Source organism: Protopterus annectens, chromosome 3.part0 (genome assembly GCF_019279795.1).
Source record: "Protopterus annectens isolate FY-2018-M chromosome 3.part0, PAN1.0, whole genome shotgun sequence".
Classification (NCBI taxonomy): Eukaryota; Metazoa; Chordata; order Ceratodontiformes; family Protopteridae; genus Protopterus; species Protopterus annectens.
In genome coordinates, this window is record NC_056731.1 from 77,445,147 (window position 1) to 77,469,964 (window position 24,818).

Sequence of the window (24,818 nt, forward strand, 5' to 3'; positions counted from 1 at the left end):
TATATATATATATATATATATATATATATATGTATAGATAACATACACCTTTCATTGGGTACAAGCCGGTTTGTCCTATTTCTACACATTCCTACCTTTTGTGTTTTATCCTGTCAGTATACACAACTGCCATTGGTACATCTCTGGTAGCTTAGTGGTATGTTATTGTGAAGACTGTGTAGATGGTTGCGTGTTCTAATCCTGGCAGTGGTATTTTACCTCTCAGAGCAGGCACTGGTAGTGCAAGGGTGATTAACGCACATTTCAGCAGTTGTGTGTTCCACATGTTTATTATTCTGTGGAAAACTACCTATATATGCAAGCTGTGTTTAAGGTATACTAAGTAACATGTAAACATCTGAGAAGATTCCTGTCAGGGATACTCCCCATTATTTGGAATTACATCCCTGATTACATTATACAAAACCCCTCACTAACACTCCAGGGAATCCTTGCAGAGTGAGTGGGGAACAGTGGATACACCCCAGGGATCCTGCAATTGGCTCTGCTCCACAAAGGGACAGTTAGTTAATCGATGGGGTGGCGTCAGCAGACACTTTTTGCATATGCTTATGAGTGGCCTCGGAAGTTGGGCATGTACCTACCTATGTATCTATGAACCTCTACATACAGTATGGACACATGCTGATAGCTTAATTTACTGTTCAGTTATTGACTTACCTTGTGCCAATGGCGGTTGTGTGTAAAATAGTTTAGGGCTACCTATGTAGGATGCACATATTAGACCACCTATACATGACAATTTACAGGTGGTCATGTGTGTGTGCCATCCATGTTTGCTCTGTGTACAGGTGGAGAAGGGTGTCAGTCCATGAGTGCCTATACTGTCATTGTGTGTCCTATACATTCCCTCTTTGCCAAGGCATGGGCATACTGGGCATGCCTCTGTCTGCCTACTGGGGCTAGCACAGGGTGTTCATGGTCTGAGTCCCTCTGTGCCTGTGGGTCTCTTGGCAATGGTGGTGGGCTATGAGGGCCTTCACCATTCTGTTGCTGCTGCTGCAGCTGTTTCTGCAGGATCATATTGTGTAGCATGGCACATACTATGAAGATGTGGGCACACGTGCCTGGAGAGTACTGCAAGGCTTCAGCAGATATGTCCAAGCAACGGAACTGTGATTTCAGCATCCCAAACATGTGCTCTATGATGATTCTGGTTTCTGCATGTGCCTCATTATGGCATTCTTGCATGGCTGTGTGTGCATTTCTGATGGGAGTCATCATCCATGGTGCCAGTGCATAGCCAGCATTCCCCACCAGGTGGCCATAGGTGATGTCCCCCCTGGCAAATACCTGATACAGCTGTGAGGCATGCCAGATGTGGGAGTCGTGATAGCTCCAGGGCTGCCAGCACACACATCCATGATAATGCCCTGGGCATTGCACATGACCTGACAGTTGATGAAGGGGTATTCCTTGCAGTTTATGTAGTGCCTACCCTGCTCACCATGTGGTGACTTGATGAGTATGTGCATGCAGTCTATTGCACCCAGTACCTCCGGGTAGTCTGCCATGCGGTGGAAGAGACACATATTGCTGGCCAACTCCTCCTGCGTTCGGTGGAAGTATATGTGCTCATTGGCATGTGGTAACATGGCATCTAGGACCTGGTGGAGTATCCTGGATGCTGATGCCTGTGAGAACCCCATGATATCCCCAGTTGACCTTTGGAAGGTACCTGTGACTAGTATTCTCAAGCTTACACATACCTTTGTGTCCACTGGATGGGTTCCCCTCTGTTACTTCTGGCTCTGAGGCATGGCCGGCACAGCTCAACAAGTTGCTGTATGATGTCCCTGTCCACCCTGTAATGCTCTACTATCTCCAGATCATGTAGCCCCTGGTAGGTTACCCTGGGTCTGAACACTCTTCTCCTCCTCCTGTGCCTGAGATGGTTGTCAGCATCATCCTCCACACCACCGTCAGTCTCCAACACATGCTGGTGAAGCAAAGCTATTGTGGCCCCTAACATGTACATATTAAAAGTTCCCCGTCTCTATACCCCAATGGTGCAGAGTGTCTGGGAATACACAAGTGTGTGTATGGGGCTTTCACACCTTATACTATTGTGTAATGGATGAAGCTGGTGGAATTGAGTGTGTTTGTGCTATTCCAGCTGCAGGGTATCTTAATTATTGGTTTTACAGCAGGTACTGCTATTGTGGGGCCTTTGATGTTGACTTACGCTTGGCTGCCATGATTCATCTATTGCCCTTTACTTCAATTTTCAACGCGATCCCCCTCCCTTTGTCAGGCATGCATCCAGTTGCCGACTTTCTTGTTTTGTACTTTCACAACCCAGGATTGTGTTGGGAAATGTGTTATGTAGCTGATCTACTGCAAGTTTGCTTTGTTCTGCTGTGACAGTTCTCTTTTCTTTGCTGTACGGCACCTCCCCTTTCCTGTTCTGCAGGTAGTTGCTAGCAGCCTTGTTAGCTGTTGTCAATGGCCCACTGTGAGTTCCTAGGTGTTACTTACTCATTTGTACTCCAATTGCCATGCTGCAGCATTTCCTTATTGTCTTCTCGTATCCTTCCTGTTTCAGCTGCGGTGCACGCTGCGCACAGCTGTTTACCAGGTTTCAAGCACGTTTTCATCCATGTTCCCATGCACTTTCAGTTACCTTGTGTGCACTCAGCTAAGCAAAGCTATGCCTACTTTCACACCCCTATCCTGTGGCTTTGCTTAGCAACAAGCAACCTGGATTAGCAATGATCCAATGTGCTTACAGCTACGGTGGTGCACCCCTCTTTTGATGTCATTTTTACCTCCAGGCCACTCCTCGGTGTTGTACTGCTATGCTGTGTGGTACATCCTTACTCCGGAGAGGCGTTTGCGATTCAGTATTACTTGACTCATTTGCATGGCATTGACTACTAATTCCTAGTTACCAAGCAGAGCACTGTTACAGACCCTTAGCAATCCTTGCGCCATGGTTGTTGTGTAGCATGCGTGCCATTGACTATTATGGGGAATTCATGAATTGTGTTACATTGCAGTTTTATGACATCTAAGTATATTTTCCTTGTGATCCCATTTGCACACAGATGCACTGCGGTTTTACTTTGCGTTAGTGTGGCTGTGACATTAAATGTTATTTTTTATGTGTTGTGCATGTTTTTTTATGCCATTGGCTATATAGTTAGCCATTGGCATATATTAATATTATAATACATAAGTTTGGTCCACTTTCATCACTCTGATTTTATGTTTGCACATGGGGTAATTAGCATACATGCTCTGGGAGCTGCACAGCTCTTGCGTACGCTGGTAGTGCTCATGGAAACAGCTTGTACCTGAATCGCTTGGCGACCATATTTGGCGCTAGATTGCCGACGCTACTCCGGCTCCTGGCACAAGCTTCATGAATCTCGGGGTGTATCTTTAAACCTGCCCTACTTAAGCATTTTTATTTATTACAAGTATGAGAAATGTATCCTTTAAAAAATAGAAAATAAAAATATATCTTTGTTTATAATATAGCTAGTGAGCAAAAAAAAATACACTACAACATTAGTACATATTTTTCTATCACCACATTACTCTTGTATGATATCTTTTAACTTTAGGTTATAAATTGATGATTTCTCCACTTACCTGTTACAAAACACAAATAGGATATACAACTTTCCCATAGTTACAAAGTCCAAACATTGGTCATAACTGACTTTAATGCTTTACAGTCTAACTTCAACTGCTATTTAACAGGACCATAGTTATGAAGTAAATTTTAATCACAGAAGAAGTATTTTTCTCAAATGATATTTCTGTTTGACAGATTTATTTTAGAGTTTTTGATTCTGCCCAATTAGACATGCATGCTCTTACACACACGCACACACACACACAAACACACACACACGCACACACACACACACACACACACACACACACACACACACACACACACACACGGATGTACACACGTGTGGGCACACACACACACAGACATACAGACGCACACACACACACACACACACACACACACACACACACACACACACACACACACGCACACACACGCATACACACGCATACACACACACAGACGAGTGCACGCAGACACACACACACACACACACACACACACACACACACACACTCTTACACAATTGCATTGCTTCACATGGATCTATTAGGTAAAACAATGTTGGTACTCAGTATACCATATAGATACCTTCCTAAAAAAAAATCTGTATAGCTATGGTAAGTAAAGTCATTATTTATTTATATTGTTTCAATGGGTTTGGCCACAGGGAGAGAACCACTAGACGAAATAGCAAGACTAACCCTGAACACAGATTCTAATGGATGTACAGCACTAAAAGCAGCAAACCACAGAAATCTGTAAAGCTTTTGTGGTATTCCCAAGCAAAGCAAGTTATATTCAGACTGAATATAACTGATGTCAGATCACATGCCATGAAAATTAAAATGTTTACCATGATAAATAATAAGAGCTTAGATTAAACAGAGAGAACAAAGCATCTGTTATATGTCATTTTATAAAAGGTTGTCGTGTGTCAAAAAGGAGCATGATTACTACAACGATGTAGCATGAGTGCTTCCTTTATTGTGAAATGTCTTAGTTGTGTCTTCTTATCTGAGTAAAGTCTGTAACAACTTCAGCATAAGTGCCATTGGATAGCATGTTTTTATTGCACTATATTATCTATATTGCTAAACAAATAAAGCTTATTCACACATGCCTTTTTCAAAACTTCAAAGCATCTTACTTTATAATATTTCTGAGGTACGTAGAGTCAATAATATCGGGTTATCATGTGTTACTTCAAACAGAGTAAAATACTTTGAAGGTTTCAAGCACTAAACTCTTGATAGCAGCAACTGGCATTCCAATCATATAACCACATTTATTAAATTGTAGTGTTCCTGTCATATAATAAAACTGAACATATTCTATCCTGTAATCTGAGATCACTTTCTGATAACAGTATGCTGAGAACTGTCAATAAAGATCAAAACTGAACATACTTTTTCTTAAAAGTTATAAAATGGTATGAGAATGTTTGGACTTTTATTTACTGTTACATCAAAGGAGAACAAAATATCTTGACAAAAGTACAACATATTTTAGATGAGCCACATCAGCTTCATAAAACAGTCTTATGATAATTCTCTTCTTCATTGCATTATTTAGTGCAGTTTATATTATTAAAATAAACAAGCCAAATGTAAAAAGAGAAAACTAAAAGTAAAACTCAGCACAGAAATCTTAAGTGTAAATTTAGATGTACATACTTTTTTGAGCTGCAGTCTTAACAGTTAGAATAACTGCTATAAAATGGATAAATTGTTTTGGAACAGACATGACTGACAAGTGCACTTGTTTAGAATTTTATCATCTTTAGGATTTGTTGTAGATTTCCTTCATTTTAGGTAACATTCATACCTAATATCTTTTCATGTTTTCACCATTACTACACTTCTTATGTGCATTCTTAACAAGGGTTAATTCTGCAGAATACATATATATGGGCATAGAATGTCTACAGGTTGAATTACATTGTCATACTATAACCATAACAGTGCATCGTGGGTATAAAGGATGAGAGTTTTTTTAACCTTCAACAAACTCTTAGCAGGGCTCTCGCTGACTAAGTTTGCAGTTGACTATACGTTAGGAGCAGTTATTTAATCACCAAATGACTTAGCCATCCTGCATGAAGGTTTGTGTCAAATAAATAACAGATGTCAAAATCATGGTCTGAAAGTACGTGCCAAAAAGGCATTGTTGCATCCTTTGGAAAGTAATCCACCTCAAGGAGTTACCACATTGACAATATGCCCCTAAGAGTTGACCCATTTGTTAAAGATTTGGGAACTTTTGTGGGCAGTGATGTAACTTTTGACCAACATGTATCTACTGTTCTAAGAAACTCCTTCTATATTGCACACCTTATAAGCAAAGGGATTGTGCAAATATCTAGGGATGTCATTGTTCCCTTTACTCAGTCCTCATTAGGTCAATTCCTGAATATAATGCCCATTCTGTCATGTATCTGTCCAGACAGATGCAACAACTGGAACACCCACAGAGATACCGTACTAAAAGGATGCAAAGCCTAAATGGCATGCCCTACATGGACCAACACAAAGCACTGTCACTATGCTTGGTATCCTACAGACTGCTAAAAGGTGACCTGTGTCTGGCATACAAGGCATCCTCAGACCTATTACTGATGGATTTACTGCACATCAGCAAGTCAGATGGTATCAGAAATACTCAGTCTAGTAATCTAAAGCTTTTTTTGCAATATCAGTGTAACAATCTGGAAGGACCAGTATATTTCACAGAGGAGACCACTGCTATAAAACAGACCTTTCATCCACATAAAACAAGTTCATCCATGTCCATTTTCATGAACAAGTTAGATTTATGGATAGGAAACAGAAAATATACCCAAGAACTGACCTCTGTGCTGCTAATGGACAGACACAGTATCGAAATGCTTTGTCCCATGCATGGGTACTGTCAAATTATCTATGGCATGATCCTAGTTATTCTCATTAGGGGTAATATACAATTATCAACTATGGAATGGGTAAGACCAATCTGTAACCAAATGGGACAGGTTATTTCAAACACAAAAAGGGAAACTGGACACCGTTAAAATGGTCCCCAAGTGCAGCTAGCCTACTACTTACCTATGAATTTATGAACCTACAATATATAAGCTTCAGAACACTATGCACCTGCTAAACTTTCAATAAATGCAAATCACACAAATCATAGTTTTCTTTTTTGTGTGTTTTTTTCTCTCTGTTCTCAAAGTCCAACAGCCGAGATTAAACAGAAACAAGCCCTAATGAAATATATACACAGCTCTGAAATATGTTCACATTGGACATGTCAAGTGAAGATATCATAATAAAAAACTTCCTCTGATGATTACTTTAATTTCCAGTTTAAAAGTTTAGGCAGATCTTGATTTGCTACATTAGAGAATATTAACATCTAACTCTTTTCTTGAATAACAGAACCTTGTTTTTATACAGCACACCACAACAACATACAAATGTCTGATGTAAATTGTTTGGATTATGATAAAGTTAAACAGTTAAAAACTGACTTGTGAAGCATATAGAAAAAATTCAAGGAGCACAGAAGGCAGGTGACAATTTGATTGATTGCAGAAACAAGCACTAACTTTCATAAGTGAGCTGATGTTAAGTCATACATTTGAATATCTAGCAGACCTTTTGTTGAAGAGGCAAGGACTCAGTACCTTGCCTGAGGACACCAGATCTTTGCTGACAGAATGGGAGTGCAAAATTGCTTAAGAAATATGGAGAGAGTTTCTGCCTCTACCTAATTAGCAAGTCAAAGTTCCTCAAGAAGTAGGTACCCAGTACTATACATGCATATAAAGGGACCTATAAGGGACTTACAACATCATCACAGCAGGTTCAACAGGAACAGGGGGGAGCTGCTAGCTGTAGCACATGCTGAATCTTAAGGGCTAAATGTTGTTATTGGAGTCAAAGGGGGGGGGGGGTTGTATACTTTCAATGCCCACTGGTGGGGAACAAAAGTAAGTAAATGAAAGCAGCAAATGGAGGTAAACAGTGTTAGATTGTCTGTTGACAACCATTGAACTAAATTACCACAAGGATCTGTACCCTATCCTACTGGGAGTGGAAGAGATTGTTGCCAACAGGGATACAGCATCAGAGAAAGCTATTGTACCACTTGCAATTATAAACATGGAACAATACTTGGCAAGCAGTTCATTCCACTTAGGGCTGTGCAACAGACAACTTTTCAGGTAACATTGGTCATAAGTTACGTAGATTGGCTAGGAGGACAAGGTGACAAACATGTGGCAATGTTCAATGCTATCCCATCAGGTTTTCAATGAGAAATAATTCTGATAATGTAGTATCTTCTGCACTTGTGGTTCCATGATGAAGGAAGCAGGGAGGAGACCCAGTGAATACTGGTGATGTGGCTTTTATAGAAAAGGGGCTAGTTCAAGGCAGCAGGCCAGAATCTGAGACACAGTTGTTGAAACTCACTGGGCTTCTCTTAGGAAGGACTACTTCAAGGTGAATGTGCAATGATAGTAGCAGATCTGCATTTGACACCATAGTCAGAAGATACCAGACTTACCTTAGAGGTAAAGTTGGGTAGGTCTCAATGAAAGAGGCAAGACAGGGCCAGCTTTCCAACCTTATAAGACTTAAATAAGGTGGTCAACGAGAAACCTGATTGTCATGGATGGGGGGGGGGGTTCTGTGCTGGAAAAGAGGTTACTGCACAAAGAATAAACTTCTGAAAGAGAGCTAGAGGGAAATGCAATACAGCAACTGTTAGTATTAATGGTTTACTGGGCACATCTTGCCATAGCCCATAATATTCCCCTTTAGGTCATATGAGCAACAAGCATACAAGGAAAAAGCTGATGCAGACTTTCTATTAGCCCGACAATGCAAAAGATGTGAAGAGATGCTGCAAAACCTGTAAACAATGCCAGAAGATTGACAAGGCAGTAGATAAAGTTAAAGCTACATTGATGCCTTTGCCTGTTTTTGAGAAAGCATTTCAGAAAATAGCTGCAGACATTGTGGACCATCTCAGTACACTAAGCTCCACAGTTAAAATGGTGAAATGGTTAATGATGGTGATATATATTATGTTACAACATACCTTGAAGAAGTGGGTCTGCTCTGTATTGAGGCAAAGAAGGCAGCAAATGTTCTGCAATAAATTTTCAAAAGGTCTCGTTTCTCAAGAAAAATACTGATGTACAGGTGTCAGTTTCTTGTCAGACATGCTGGCTTATTTGTGGAAGAGCTATGTTGTAAAGTATTTAAAGAATACACATACCCCTACCACTCATAATCATTCTAAGGGGGTAGAATATTTGTCAGCTTGGAAGAAGATGGTCAACAGACCACACTGCTTTGCCAGGGATGGTTTGCACCTCTCCCCTCTAGACTTTTGAATATTAGATAAAACATTGTCTTTTCCCATTGTGTCTAAAAGTACTTCTGACATAGAAAATAAAAACCAAGAAAATCTAAAGGTATTACTGCTCAATGCTAGGACACTAAACAAAAAACTCCACTCCCTAGAAGCTCTCTTCACCCTAGAGAATGCTGATGTCTGTGCAGTCACTGAGATATGGTTTAAAGTCGTGGACAGCACACCAACAGTGCAAGGTTCTAATGCCTTCCAGACATTTAGACCAGCTACTACACAGACAAGGACTAAAGGTAGAGGTGTCTATATTTACATCAGAAATAAATATACCTCAAAGCTGGTCAAACAGGACAATGCACTTGAGTTACTCAATGTTCAAATCACCATGGGCAAAATCCAGTATCACTTCCTTGTCAGCTATAGGTCCCCCTCTATGACCCAGGAAACCCATATCATGTATTTAAACTTATTAGAAACACTAACCATTCAACCCAATGCCATATTCATGGCAACTTTAATTACCCACTCTTAACTGGGAATCCTATACGACATCAAATGTACATGCACAGAGATTCCTGGATTTTGCAAACACAAACTCCCTAAACCAGATAGTCGATAACCCAACCAGGGGTGTAGCCATACTGGATCTGGTCCTCACTAATATGGGAAAGTGCTACATACCCCCTAGTGAATGTCAGACCACAAAATGGTCTCCTTTGAAGTAAAAATAAAACCTGTACACCCAGCTAAACCTGGCATATTCAGGAACTACTCTAAGGCTAACCTCCAGTTATTAAGTGACAACCTGGCAAAATTTCAAGCCCCCACAAACCCTGAAAACACTGCAGCCTATGCAGAACTTTTCACAGAAACCTGTACAAGCATGTTAACAGCTGCATAGAGGCAGCTGTACCCACCAGAAGCAATTACAGAACTAACTCAGAAACCAAGCCACCCTGGTGGAATCACAAAATCAATAACCTGCATAACGGAAGGAAGAAAATCATGGCAAACATTAGAAGGTGCAACACCCAACAGGATAAAAGCACTCATCAAACTAAACAAACATCTCAGGGGAGAAATAAAGTCTACCAAAGCCAAATCTGAGGTGAATCTGGCCTCCCAGAGCAAGGACAACTACAAGGCATTCTTTAGATATGTCTGCAACCTTAAAGGCAACACACAGTTGTGTGCAGAACTCATTGTAAATGGAGCCACCTATACTGAGCCAGAAAATATAACAAGTCTACTGGCTTATAAATTAATCTCCAACTTTTCCCCTCTCTCCCCCTCAACCTTCCCTTAGGAAATACCATCAAATATAACTCTCCCTGCTCTCACTAGGGAAAAGGTCCTTAATGCTCTCTCTAAGGCCAATAACACTGCATCAATGGGTCCAGCCAATGTCCCAGGATGCCTTCTAAATAGCATGAAACATGACCTCTCTCTGGAATTGCTATTTAACTATATCCTCCAAACAGGCTTCATGCCGCATGAATGGAAAACAGCAACAGTCATTCCTCTGCACAAAGGTAGGCCATCTACAGACTCTGGAAACTACAGACCCATAATTCTCGCTAGTCCTATATGTAAAGCCATGGAAATAATTATCATGGATATGATCAATAGTGATATAGTAAACCTCCAGACACTGAGCCCAACCCAGATTGGTTTCATCAAGGGCAGGTCATGCATACTCAACCTGGTGGACTTCTTTGAAAAGGTCACTAAACCAATGGATGAGGTGAAAGTGGCTCACACTGCCTACCTTGACCTGGCCAAGGCATTTGGCACAATATCTCACTCAGGGATTGTTGACATACTCAAAAGGTTAGGTACAAACTCATATGTCACCCATTGGATAGGCAACTGGCTCACATACAGGACCCAGTAAGTTAGAACTGGGGATTCCACCTCTACAAAGAGGCCAGTCACAAGTGCAGTCACTGTGACTTTCTGGCATTTACTTCTCTGAAGTCAAGACCAATGTCAGTGGTCTCTGGTTTAATAAATTTGTAGATGTTTGCATATTAGGAGCTATCATTGAATCCCACACTGACACACATTTCTCCAGGAAAGGCTGACACAGAGAAACAACTGGTGTCAGAGCCATGAACTAAAACTAAATGCCAAGAAATCCATAACAGTATACTTTGGGAAGTCATCCTCCCCTGGTAGCTATCATATTGACAACACACCCCTTAGAGTTGACCCAGTAGCAGGGACTTAGGGGCACACATAGACAGCAATCTAGCCTTTGACCATCAGTTTTCTACAGTAGTGAAGAAATCCTTCTCTGTTGCACAACTTATAAACAAAGGTATGGCATCTAAGTCCAAGGAAGTCATTGTTCCACTGTATTCAGCATTCATCAGACCTGTCATTGAGTTCAATGCCCCTTTTGGCATGTACCTAACCAGGCATATCCAACAATTGGAATGTCCACAGAATTTACTCACTAAAAGAATGCAAGGCTTAAGTAAAACATCCTATGCAGACCACCTCAAGGCTCTATCCCTGTATTCTGCCTCCTACAGGCTTTTGAGGGGAGATCTATGCCTGACACAGAGGGCATTGTCACACCCCATTCTGCTGGACCTCCTGCATATCCACAAAACAAACAGCACCAGAATTACCTGTTCTAAAGAGTTAAACCTTGCCTGTGATATAAATTGGACCTGCTGGAGTGACAGTTATGTATCCCAGAGATTACACCATCTCTGGAACCGGCTCCTCATCCATGTGAAGCAGAGTTCCTCTCTAACCCAATTCAAGTGCAACCTGGGCAATTGGATGGGGAACAGGAAATTCATCCCTGGCTTGGTATCTATGTCTCTAATTGACAAAGGCAACCTGTAAATGGTTCATATCCTAGGCCCTAGCTTGTAAATGTTTTATCTCCCAAGCCCCTGCTTATACGTATCAAGTGTATCAGAATTTGTCAGATATTTGGGATGCATGGCTAGGCTTAAAAAGGCCCTTGTGGTCAGTAGCCTTGTAAACACCTAGAACCTATGAACCTATAGAAGAAAGTCTTAACTCTACTACAAAGACCATAATGAGAACATTTACAGAGCAGATGAAGCAGGAGTGGGAGAGGTACCCTGCCTCATCTCCACATTACTTACATTGAGGTGTCCAAGGAATCAACAGGATTTTAACCCTCTGAGCTGTTCTCTATTTATATGGTGAGGTGGCCACTGGGTTTAATTCATGTTGAGTGAAAATGTGAAATTATTAACTGCAATAACGAAAAATATGCTATTTATAACAACTCAAAAATGTAATAATCTCCATCTTGTTAACATTATTAATAACCGCATAACATAATTCCTCTTGTTTCCGAACTCAAATACCTAGGATTCAACCTTGATCCTTCTATAACATTTTCAAGCTATATAGACAAAATAACTTGCACAATACTATCTCAACTTAAAATCTGCTATCAGTAGTTAACAAGGGTGGGGCGAAGGGGACATGTGCCCCATGAACAACTTGTTAGAGGACACAGTCTGAGTTCTGTTCTTGCATTCTTTCTGTAATGGCATAGTATGGACAAACATATTAGTATGTAAATGTGAAGCTCCATTCAGTTGCATCTATGATATAAATGAAAAGATATAAGCAATATATATGAATAAACAAGACAGAAAAAACAAAAGAGAAGAGAGTCTAGAAGATAGAATATCAAGAATGATGAGTTATCCTGCATGCTTTGTTCTCCATTTTGGAATTTTGACGGATAGAAATGAATTAAATAAGCTAAAGCAAGTATACAGTAGCAGCTCATTGCCATACAAAAACTCACATGCTGATCAGATAGCCTAACCACGCCTGTTGTAAATCGAGTCTATACCAATAGAAAAAGTCTGGCCACTAAACTACCATTGAATGGTCAGACTTTTTTATGGGAATATGCTAAGGAGGATAGAGCAAAATACAAGAAAAATCAGGTACATTTTTCAAAAGTAAAGCAACAGAAATGTTCCTGACTTTTCTTGTATTTCTGCACTGTCCCTCCTTAAATCTTGGAAGACTCTCATACCTCACAACTATCTGGAGCTTCACACAATGTTCAGATTTTTTTTGCCTCATAGTTTTGGTCTTTTCCTCATTAAAAAGTGGTTTTCTTGCAAAGCACTGGAGATGGAGGTCATTATATAACGGAAGACAATTGAGGTTTAGGCTACACATCCCCCAGGAAATGCATACAAACACAAAACCCTCTCATTCCAGTAACTTTATAAGTTTTTAAGAGCAATACGATCTTTCCCTGTTTTTGGACCATTATTCCCCTCGTCCCAATTGTCCAGTTTCCCGGCATTAGTATTGGCCGAAAAAAAAAAAATTTTGATTCACTTTTCTCTATTGCTTTCCTTGAACAGCAATGTATTGTGTAATCATGGGGACATAAGACACATACGCATGCTCAGTACATCCGAAAAGGCAGAAGCACACGGATTTACCAATGGTTGGCTTTGTTTGATCATTCGGGCTTCTCCTTCATGATCAAACCACATCACCCATGTGTAAATCCAGCATTACCTATACTGAGTTGTTGGTAATTGCTTAAAGTCACTTGCTATGAAGCATTATCAATTATTGCTTGCTATCTAAGGTTGTTTCACATAGTAATTTGGAATATGTAGTGCCACTGAAGATGTAGGAATGCATATATCAGAAACCTGATAAATAGCATAGTTTTTATTATTGGAAGCCTTTTGTTACCTTCAGCAAAATACTACAAAAATAAATAAATAAATAACTAAAAGCACACCTTCTGCCTATTATGCCCTTTTCTCAGAGATTCTTATACTTGCCTTTGAAGATGCATCTTACCAATCTCAGTTTTATTAAATATCAGGTAAAAAGGTAATGTCCTGTCAACTTGGAAATCTGCAATACTATTATATGTTCTTTGGGTATGTCTCTACAGAACCAGGCATCTCAATGATAATTTAAGCAATTTTTATTAGTGATTGCTTAAGTAACTCAACATCTCTCAAATTCCATGGCTTTTTTTCCTGGACCATAATAAAATAGCTCTTCTCACATTTTCTGATCATCTCAAAAAGCAACTTCATTATACATCATATACTGGTGCAGATTCTCTTCACCTGTCAAAAACATTTAATGTGGTTAATCATGATCTCCTTAACACCAGCCTATCCACAGTCCCCCTTACTTGAAAATCCATACAAAAAGGCTCAGAATATCACATTACAGGTAACTGTAGCATTCAACTAGAATTAATAACTGTTTTTAAATTATTTGAAGTTCATTTTGATTCATCGTTGAAATAGTTTCCAAAACTTTCAAACACAGATTATTCTGTACCATGTCAAGATTGTGTTAGCCATACATTTACTGACAAATGTCATGACTTGTTCCTTTATGCTCTCCTAATTTTCATCAATGTTTCCTGCTTAACAACTAGCTACAATCTGAAAATAGTCTTACTTGTAAAATTATGATAAGCTTTTGGTCTGTACTAAAGGAACTTGAAAAAGTACCCTTTTCTCAACTCCATTGAACAATGGTACTGCCTTCCATGTTCTTCTTGATGAACAAGTACATTTCTTACAAAAACACAATATTCTTACAACAGACACAGAGAGTCTTGTTTCCTCATTATAGCATAACAATACTGGAATAACTCCTGCCTTCCTCTTTTTTGTGTTTTGTTTTAGTTAGTCATATGTATGCATGACATTTCCAACTACTGCAGTCCTCCAGTATTCAAAATCTGCTGACTCCATGTCAATGCATCTCACTGTAACCTTTAGCATATGCCTTATTCCTAAACTTTAAATTATTACTGCATTTCCCAGGCTGAATACATTACTTTCTCCTTTTTATAACTTTAAATAACTATTTAATATATATATATATATATACATTATTTTGTAATTTTGCTGGGGAGCTTTTCTTCTCTGGCCTCCAATGAAGATGGATTCTTCCCAGATAGACTCTCATGGTTAACAACAAACAATAAACAAACAAATAAACTAATTAAAATCTAACAGTTTCTGACTTACCTGCAGGACAGATGTTATAATTTAATGAAGAAAATGTAATTTAAAGTCATATGACTTGGAAGCTTAGATGAAAGTACAAACATACATCACAAAATGGATTAAATTAAGACATACTTGCTTCTGCCACAGAAGTTTACATTATAGGATTATTGATGACTCTACAAATTAATGTACAAACAATTTTTTAGGAATTGTTTTATTAATTTAACATATATAAAATATATACACAGAAAGGAAGAAATTCGACATCACATAATATTATGCAATGCTAGGAATACATCAAGTCATCAAGATAAACTTATACAGTTAACACATGAAGAGTCTTGGTATTTCAATAACATTTCAGGGCTATTCCAACCACTAAATGTAATATTCTGATCACTTCTTCTCCAGTCTTGTATAGCAGTGCCATTAAATTTAAAGATTCTTTGAATATAGGAACTGAGTTTGATTTTTAATTTTTTTTTTGTAATAACAATACTAGCTATTGCCAAAACACTCCAGAACATTTTTTGTTGCTTGGCTTTTACATATAAAGGACATGGAACATTCATTAGTATTATTGATCTCGTTAAAGAACAGTTATCAGACCATAATCCCTTTAAAACATACTTGTTTGTTTCCAATATACATTTAATTAATTTTTCACAATATACATTTAATTTTTCACAATCCATAAACATGTGTGTCCAATCAGCATTTACATCTTTACTACAACTCCAACAAACTGAAGAAGTTATTTTACTAAATATGGAGATTTTATAGGGAGTAATGTACATTCTATGTATATATTTTCACCTAAAAGCTTTGCAGTATGAACTTAAAGAAGTTTCACTAATTGATTTAGGTAACAAAGTTTTATTCTTACCATCTATTGAGATACTCAATCCACTACTATCTAAAAAGTTCCAAAATTTAGCATCAAAATTATTATTATTATTTCTTAAAATTATCTTATATAACTTGGGCAAGCTTCCTTTGTGGGGGTCAATTTACCTTTGATGACAGCATTAATATATTCATATAATGCGGTAACAGTGTTCTGTTCTTCTTCATTCATATTATCTACAAATGCATTACATTTCTTACTGATGGATAATATTAACTGATTAGTAGTTTTATCCAACTTCTAATCATTCATGAAATATTCTGGCAGTTTGCATTTTCCTTTCTCAAAACAATCTGATCATAATACTGATCCAGTCTTTTTAATAAAATCATTTCAACATTATTCTGAGTTTCCTTAAATCTAGAGGTGGGTAAAATTGGGAAAGCATAAAAATGTCCATTTTGATATTAGTGATATTTAAATAAAAACATATTTCTTAACTGTTTAAAGAAAATATTTCATATATGCAGACTCTAAAGATTGAAATGAAGTCCTTCTATGGTAAATTGTATTAACCAGCTGAAAGGATTATTACATAGTTTTAATTTATCATATTTGATAAACTTATAAGAATTTAGTATAATCTACTCCTGAATGGGTTTCCATTAACTAGTGAAAGTTGGGTCTGTACAGAGCATAATGGTGTTAACATTTTCAGCACTGGAATGAGATTCTACACCTGGGAAGCTAATACCCGCATATTCCCATAATATTGTATGATTTCCATAATCAGTTTGGAGCTTTTCAGGATGCCATAAGAATGAAGTTGACATTTTCTTCCATTTTCTTTAAAAGTATTTTGTCAGGTATTAAAGTTATTGAATGCAATATGTATATAATCTTGGGTAATATAATCATTTTAATAAGTACTAACCTATCCTTGAAAGTAACAAAAAATGAATTCCGTTTTGTTACAAGAAGTAAAACTTCTTCAATTATTGTTTCAAAACTAATATTAATAATCTTATTCACACGTTGATAGAATTGTATTCCTAAATATTTTAGGTCTTTCCCTTTTCAATTATATTTATATTATCTTTAAACTTACTATCTTGTAATTTATTTAACAATAAAGATTAAGTTTTATTATTATTAAATTTCAGAACAGATATTTCTTGAAAGTTTTCAATTTTTTCATCTATTTCTTGAACTGAATAATTTAAATATTTTATAGTTAGCAAAATACCATCTGTAAAAAGCTGTATTTTAGATTGACAGTCATTGTTAATCCATCATTTTTTTCATCACTTTGTAAAGTGTTAGCTAAGGGTTCGGTAACTAATGCAAATAGTAGAGGGGTAAGGGGTGTTCTTGCTCTGTGCCTCTATTTAAAGTGAAGCCTTGAGAAATATAAGATACAATCTTGACATTTGACTTGAAGTCTCTATACAGTTTTTTTAAATAGTTCAATAAATTGTTCTGGAAATGCACGTGTTTCTAAAGTTTTAAACAAGTATTTGCAATCTACTGAATCAAAAGCTCTCTTGATATCTAAACTAATTAAGGCCAATTTCTTGTTTATTCCTTTTGCTAAACTGATATGGTCACTACCTTTTTTATATTATCATACCTTAATCTATTGACTATAAATCCCATTTGATCTTTATTAATTAATCTACTATAACTCTTAATCTTGCAGTGAAGAGGGAAGTAAATATTTTATAGTCTACATGCAATAATGGAATATGTATATATGAGGAAACTAACTTATTAGCCATTCCATGTTTAAGTGTACATGATATTACAGAAATTTTCCATGAGGGAGGAATTATTTTGTTACTCTGAATTATGCTGAAAACATCACTCAATAATTCCAAAATATTTAATTGTAGCAGACTATATAATTCCATATTTAAACTGTCAAATCCTGGAGCTTTACCATTTTACCTTTTGTAAAGTTTTTTTTTATCTTTTGTTAGGGTAAGAGGTTAGGCTTATTCAATACAGATATTTGTTAGCCATTATATTTATTAGCAAATACCAGTCAATTTTGTAATCATCAGGATTATTATTATTTTTATTTTTATAAAGATCCATGCGGAATTTTTTATAAATATTAAGCATTTCCTCTATGTCTGAAGTAAGCTTATTAGTGTGAGGATTTCAGATTTTCTTTGCTTAGCATTTTACTTCTTTTTGCTAATCTATGGACATTTTTGAAGTCATCACAAAACTGTGAAATTTTATTTTTTTCTAAAGCTAACTCCACTTTATGCATTAAAACTGTCTGGTATTATGTCAGTAATTTTTAATGACTTCAGTATTATCTAACTTCTCTTGTCGTTGCTCAAACCTCAACTTGTGTCTTTCATGTTGCATTTCTAATTGTTTATCTTATTCTTTCATTTTATTGTTTGGCATCTTCCCATTCTGTCTTTAATATGCATTTTTAAGTAGTTCCATATTATGGTTTTATGTTGTTTTATGTTAGTTATGTTATATAGTCTGATATCATCTTCTTTCCTAATCATATTGGAGTGAGGCGCGAGTGCCACCCTCCATTACAAGTATCAGTGTGGGGATTTTCTATTTTTTTATGTGACAACTGTCCCTGCGAACAGGTTCTCTCTCAGACCCCACGGGTTGAATCCTTGGCCATTGGCTGCATCTGCAGTGAAGAAACCAGCCACAAGGACTCAAGGGCTTTAAAAGGAAAATAAGTTATTCTAGGTGCCCAGCTACATTCCCCTCTTAGCCTGCTACTGCAGAAAGTACCTGGTCTAAAGCAGAAATAACTGGCTCTACCCACGGCTAGTGACAGCACCCCCATTTGCTGTAAATACATTAGCCAGTTAACTTTTTCTTTTTAGTTATCAGCAAACCAAGATAAAGCTCTAGGTGAAAAAACGATAACCCAATAGATACACTGGAATTGCCCACTTGTAAAATAGAGCCACAAAGGTAGTTAAACTGCCACTTTTTTCTGCTTCACACTAGGTATCTACCCAGAAAAGACACAGCTGAAATCAGGTTTGTAGATTGTTTTTCTCTACTAGATTTTAATAACGCCTACCAATTTGGCTATTTAGACACTTACCCTGCAATCGTTAGCTTGGGGGGGGGGTTCTAGCCCACTCTGCTCTCCTCCCTGCCCCCTATTCCCACATGCCCCAGTACCTCTACATTTATTCTTAGCTTTAGCCCCACCCCTAATTGCCAGCAATTAGGCTACACCACTACTCACCCCCTCCCTCTACATCCAACACAATCATGCTACTACCTAATATAATAACAATCCTAAGCTGCATAGTTCTAGCTCACATTACATCCTACCAAGGCTTCACAGTCACATGCCCCAACAACTTTCACTGTACTCTCTCAACACCCTCCCTCAAACATTTACACTACAACTACACAACCCCTGCCACCAAAACTATCCTCCTAATACACACACCCCATTGCCAAACACCTAACACACTCAAAAATAAAATATCCGTAAGATACCATAAGCAATTTACTATGTCTATAAAACATATCCTAAATACCCTCTATAAACTAGCCCTCGCTGGAGACATCCATCCAAACCCTGGTCCTCCCAAATCCAACCTAACCACAAGCCCTAATCCAAGCACCCCCCCCCTACAACTCAACCCCTAGCCAAAAAAAAACAACATACCTACTTATAATATCACTAAACATCAGAAGCATATGCAATAAAATCCAAGAACTACACACCAGCATAAGCATATATTCCCCAGATATTTTTTCCTAACTGAAACCTGGCTCAAACCTCACATCAAAAGTGAGGAAATACTGCCACCTGAATGCAACATCCTTCACATAGACAGATTGTTCAAAAAAGGAGGTGGTGTAGCATTGATATTTAAACACCACCTTAATATTCAGCACCTGACCTCATCTGCCCCTCACCACAACAATGAGGAAATCCTTTATGCCAATCTCAAACTAAACCCAAACAAAATAATCAATATCATAGGATGCTATTTCTCACCAGGGCAAAATATTACACACCTAGAAAATCTCCTGAGATGGGCTACTCTATCTCTACCCTAGGAAACCATCATTCTCAGTGACTTTAACATCAACTGGCTATCCTGTAATAACAGTCTCCCAACCATTCGCCTTAATCTCCATGGGTTCACTCAACTCATTCAATACCCTATCCAAATCAACAAAAACCCTATCAATCATACCTTGCTTGACTGAATCCTAGTCAACAAAGCCCCTTACTCTTACCTAGCAGGCTGCTTACCTGACAGTCTTAGTGACCACTCCCCCACTTTCCTAATTAGGCACCCCACAAACAGTCTGAAGCCCATTATCCACAGGCAAATATGGAACAAGTCCAACTTTAACCCCAACTCCTTCATCTCCTCCCTGCAAAAAATGAACTGGTCACCACTAAAATACATCAACCTAGATGAGGCTGTCCACTTCTTCAACAGTACCTTTCTCTCCATGCTAAACACCCATGCTCCTGTAAGAAATGCCAAAGTCAGATCCAGGTGTGCCCCATGGTTACAAAAGACCACCAGAACCCTAATGAAATCCAGAGATAAGGCCTGGGACCACTGGCGACTAGCAAAAAATAACTTGAATAGACAATCATTCCTTGAACTGTGGAATAAAGCCAAAAAGCATATAAAATTAGACAAATCCCTCTACTATAAATCCACCATAAACTCTGCCAAACACAACCCTAAGCAATTCTGGTTCACTATTAACACTATCCTCCACCTAGGAAAGGATGATACCCCCAGCCGTCCATTCCCCACTCCTCCAGCGGTATTGATGAATCCTTCAACAAACACTTCACTGAAACTATAACATCTCTAAACAAACACTTCCCTACAACAGCCCCCCAAACTAATAACCCTAAACCCCCACTCCTCTTTTCTTCTTTACCTCAGTACCTACCTGCAACATAAAAAGACTATTGTCAAAACTTAAACCCACCAATCTCGCAGCTGACAACCTCCCCTCTGAACACTTGAAAATAGCAGCTGATACACTAGCCTACCCAATTTCAATTCTAATCAACCATTCCATAACAGAAGGCTATGTTCCCTCAATATGGAAAATATCCCACATCATTCCCCTCCACAAAAGCACCCCCTCCACCAACCTCTCCAATAACTTCCCCATTACTACCCTCTCCCCTCTCTCCAAGATATCTGAAAAATGTATCAACACCCAGGTCTCCAACTACCTCCTAGCTAATAATCTCCACTCAAAAACCCAACATGGTTTCAGGGCATATCACAGCACTACCTCCACTCTTCTTGCCTTCACCAACACTATATTTCATCACAAAACAATGGCCTTTTCTTTACTGCCGTATTTCTAGATCTCTCAAAGGCTTTTGACATGGTATCTTATGAGCTACTACTCTCTACTCTCCCCAGCCTCTCCTTCTCACAATCAGCCTTGAAATGGTTCCACAGCTATCTACATGGATGCCAGCAATCAGTAATCTGGGATGATAACATATTACCTCACCTCCCAGTTACTCTCAGAGTTCCCCAAGGATCTATCATTGGTCCTCTGCTATTCTCATTTTTCACTAACAACCTACATACTGCCACCACACAACCATCTCTTACACAGTATGCACATGACTCTACTCTCATCTGCTCTGCCTCCACTCTACCAGAACTACAACAAATCACACAGGAATCATTCTCTTTTGTAGAAAGCTGGCTATCCAATGCTCAGCTCCTACTCAATCCAAGTAAGACAAAACTTATCCTGCTCCAACCTGCCAAAGCCACCCTAAACACCCCCCACTTCAACATTCTTGCCAAAGACAATACCATCATCTCTCCATCAGAACACACAAAACAACTCGGTGTGGAAGTAGACAACAAACTTAGATTTGACACCCACATTTCTCTCACAATAACAAAAAACATAAGAAACTTGGTGCATCATATCAAAGCCACCAATTCCTAACCAAGGTGGCTAGAATCTCCATAGCCAATTCTCAGCTAATCTCCCTCCTACTCTATGCATCCCCCATACTTACCAACCTTAAGCAGACACACCTACACAAGCTGGATGCTTGCTACAACAAAATTGCTAAATTTGCCACTGGAACCTCCTACCGCAGCCATCATTGTATCTCCCTTAAAGAACTAAAAAGGCTAGAGTTCCCACAACTCCTTCACTTTAATCAACTCTCCCTCACTCATAAACTTATTAATCACCCCTTAACATCCCTTACCTTCAAACCATTCTCCAACCCTATCATCCCACTAGGCCGCTAAGACAAAACAACAAAAATCAACTCACTGTTATCAAACCCAAAAACTCAGCAGGAGAAGTCATATTTTCATGTACCATATCTAAACTTTGGAACAATCTTCCACCCTCTATAACTACTCTACCTTCCAGCAGCCTTTTCAAGACTTTGATCAAATTCCACTTAAATTTGCACTGGCTTTGTCATTGTTTTAATCCAGACTAACACCCCCATCTTTACCCCCCCACCTAGACTCTTAACCCAACAATATTACCGCCACTACTAACCACAGTCAGAAATAGCTAGTTGTCTTCACATACTTTAACATCTTGTCTGTCAACTTTGTTACTAATATTATAAATGACAAGAAACTATCTTAACTTGCAACATTTACTTTATATACTGATGATAATCAATATCTTGTTATTGTATTAAAGCCAACAACCATTAATGTTGTTTACTATTGCTGCAACTTTGTATCTCTATTTATCATGAACATGATGTGGAGCCTTTTTCCCGGACATCTGATGAAAAAGGACCTGCGTCCAGTCGGAATTTCCTGGTAAATAAATAAATAAATAAATAAATAAATACATTTTACTAACCTCACCATTATCATTTAAAGATGAAAAAAAATCTTGATTTGTTCCTTAAGATAAGTCCTAATTTTTTAAATGCTTACACTGGGATCATACCTCAACACTGTAAAGATTTTCACAGAAAGTCCAGATTTTTGCCTCATATTTTTGGTCTGTTTCTTCCAAAATTGTGTTTTTCTGGCAAACCATTTTCAAATATCATTTATCTTATTTATTTATTTTACATTTGTTGACCGGGCTAGTCTAACTGGATATATGTCCATTTTCAGTAGAGGCCCGGGGAGATAAACTCCAAGACAGATACATGAAAAACTTAGCAAAAAAAAAAAAAAAAGACTAAATAGCAACATTCATTATATACAATGCATATTCCAGGTTAAAACAGAAAATTCAGTGAGGACAAAAAAAAAAAGAAATCCTTATAGTGCAAGAATGCATATACAATACAACATACAGGTATAATACATAAAAAGAAGAATTAAAGTCGAATGAGAAGACAGGTCAATTGTATTAAAATAAAGAAATTCCTCAGCAGAAAGTATTCACAGAGGTTGGACACGGTGTAGTTTTGGAGGGAGTCTGTATTTATACTCAAAAAGGAATATATAACAGTTCATGAGTAGTATGGGATAGGCAGAGCTAAGTTTAAACAGATAGATAGATGCCTAGTCAGGTTTAGTACAGGGGCATAACCAGTGTGTTCTAAGGAAAATTTTCAGTCTGTTTTTGAAGAGTGATAAAGAGGGAAGAGAGGAAAGGTCACTGGGGAGAAGATTCCAAGTTTTTCCGACAGCATTAGAAAATAGAGAATCCCCAGCCTTGTTGTTAGGTTTAGAGGTGTATAAAAGAAGTTTGTGTGAAGAATGTAAGGACTGCAGATTTGTATATGGGGTGATGAGGGTAGATAGAATATGAGTACTGGAAGGTTTATAAAGAGTTTTATGGGCAATGGTTAGTTGATGGAATTTAATCAGGTTTTGTATTTCCAGCCATCCTAGCTGCTTTATATTTATGCAATGGTGGGTTCTGAAAGGGTTGCCTGCTGCAAATCTGGCAATGTTATTGTAGGACATTTCCAATTTGCTGAGGTTATTTTTAGATAGCTTAGTAAAAATGGGTGAGGCATAGAGGAGTGTAGAGATTAGATGAGTGCGAGCTATAGTTGTTCTGGCTGTGGGGGAAAGGAAGGGTTTAATCCTATAGAGAATGCCAAGTTTTTTGTTGACAGTTTTTATAGTATTGTTGATATGGATGTCAAAGTTCAGATTATCAATGATCAGTCAAATCATTCAGGTTTGAAGTCAGAAAATAATGACAGACATTTTAGTTTTAGATGTCATACCCTTCAGAAAATGCATGCTAATGCAAAACCTGTTATTCTATCAACTTTCTACATTTGTAAGAGAAATATATATTTTGGGCCTTTGTCCCCCCATTATTTATGGCTCTGTTGAGATTTTTTGGTGTAAGAGGTTGAGAGGTTGAGAGGTATGACTGGGATTCTGTAAATAATGTAAAATTTCCTTATAGCCATTATTACATAAAGGCGAAGGAATAGTTACAAATTAATTCACTTTATTAAGTAAATTTGTAGAGGTATAAATCCTATTAATTGTAGTTTGTGTCCCATGTGTAAGAGATTAATGAGTGAAGACCAATGACTTATCTTCTGGTCTAACTATTAAATTGACTAAATTATTATTACTAATCCATTTGTTTAGTGCTTTAGTTGATACCTGAATTTTAGCTTTCTTCTGTTCACCTATACCTTCTATACTAGATATGCAGTTAAACCCCCCTGCTAAAATTAAACTACCTTTCCAATGACTTTGTAGTAAGTTTAAGTGATCTTTAACCACTCTTGCAACTTTTCCAGGGATCCAGTTAAAATTAACCAGGGTATAGAGTTTACTATTCTATTTCATTACTACAAATGTATACATTCTTTTGGGATCAGTAATGGATTCCATGACCTTAGGATTACAGTAAAGTTTCTCCAAAGTATAGCAATTCATCTCTGCCTTTTGTTAAAAGAAGCTGATGATAACATTTTGTAAACCTAAGTTATTTAAATATTGTATATCTTTGTCAAATGAGACTCTTGTAAGAATACATTGTCTCC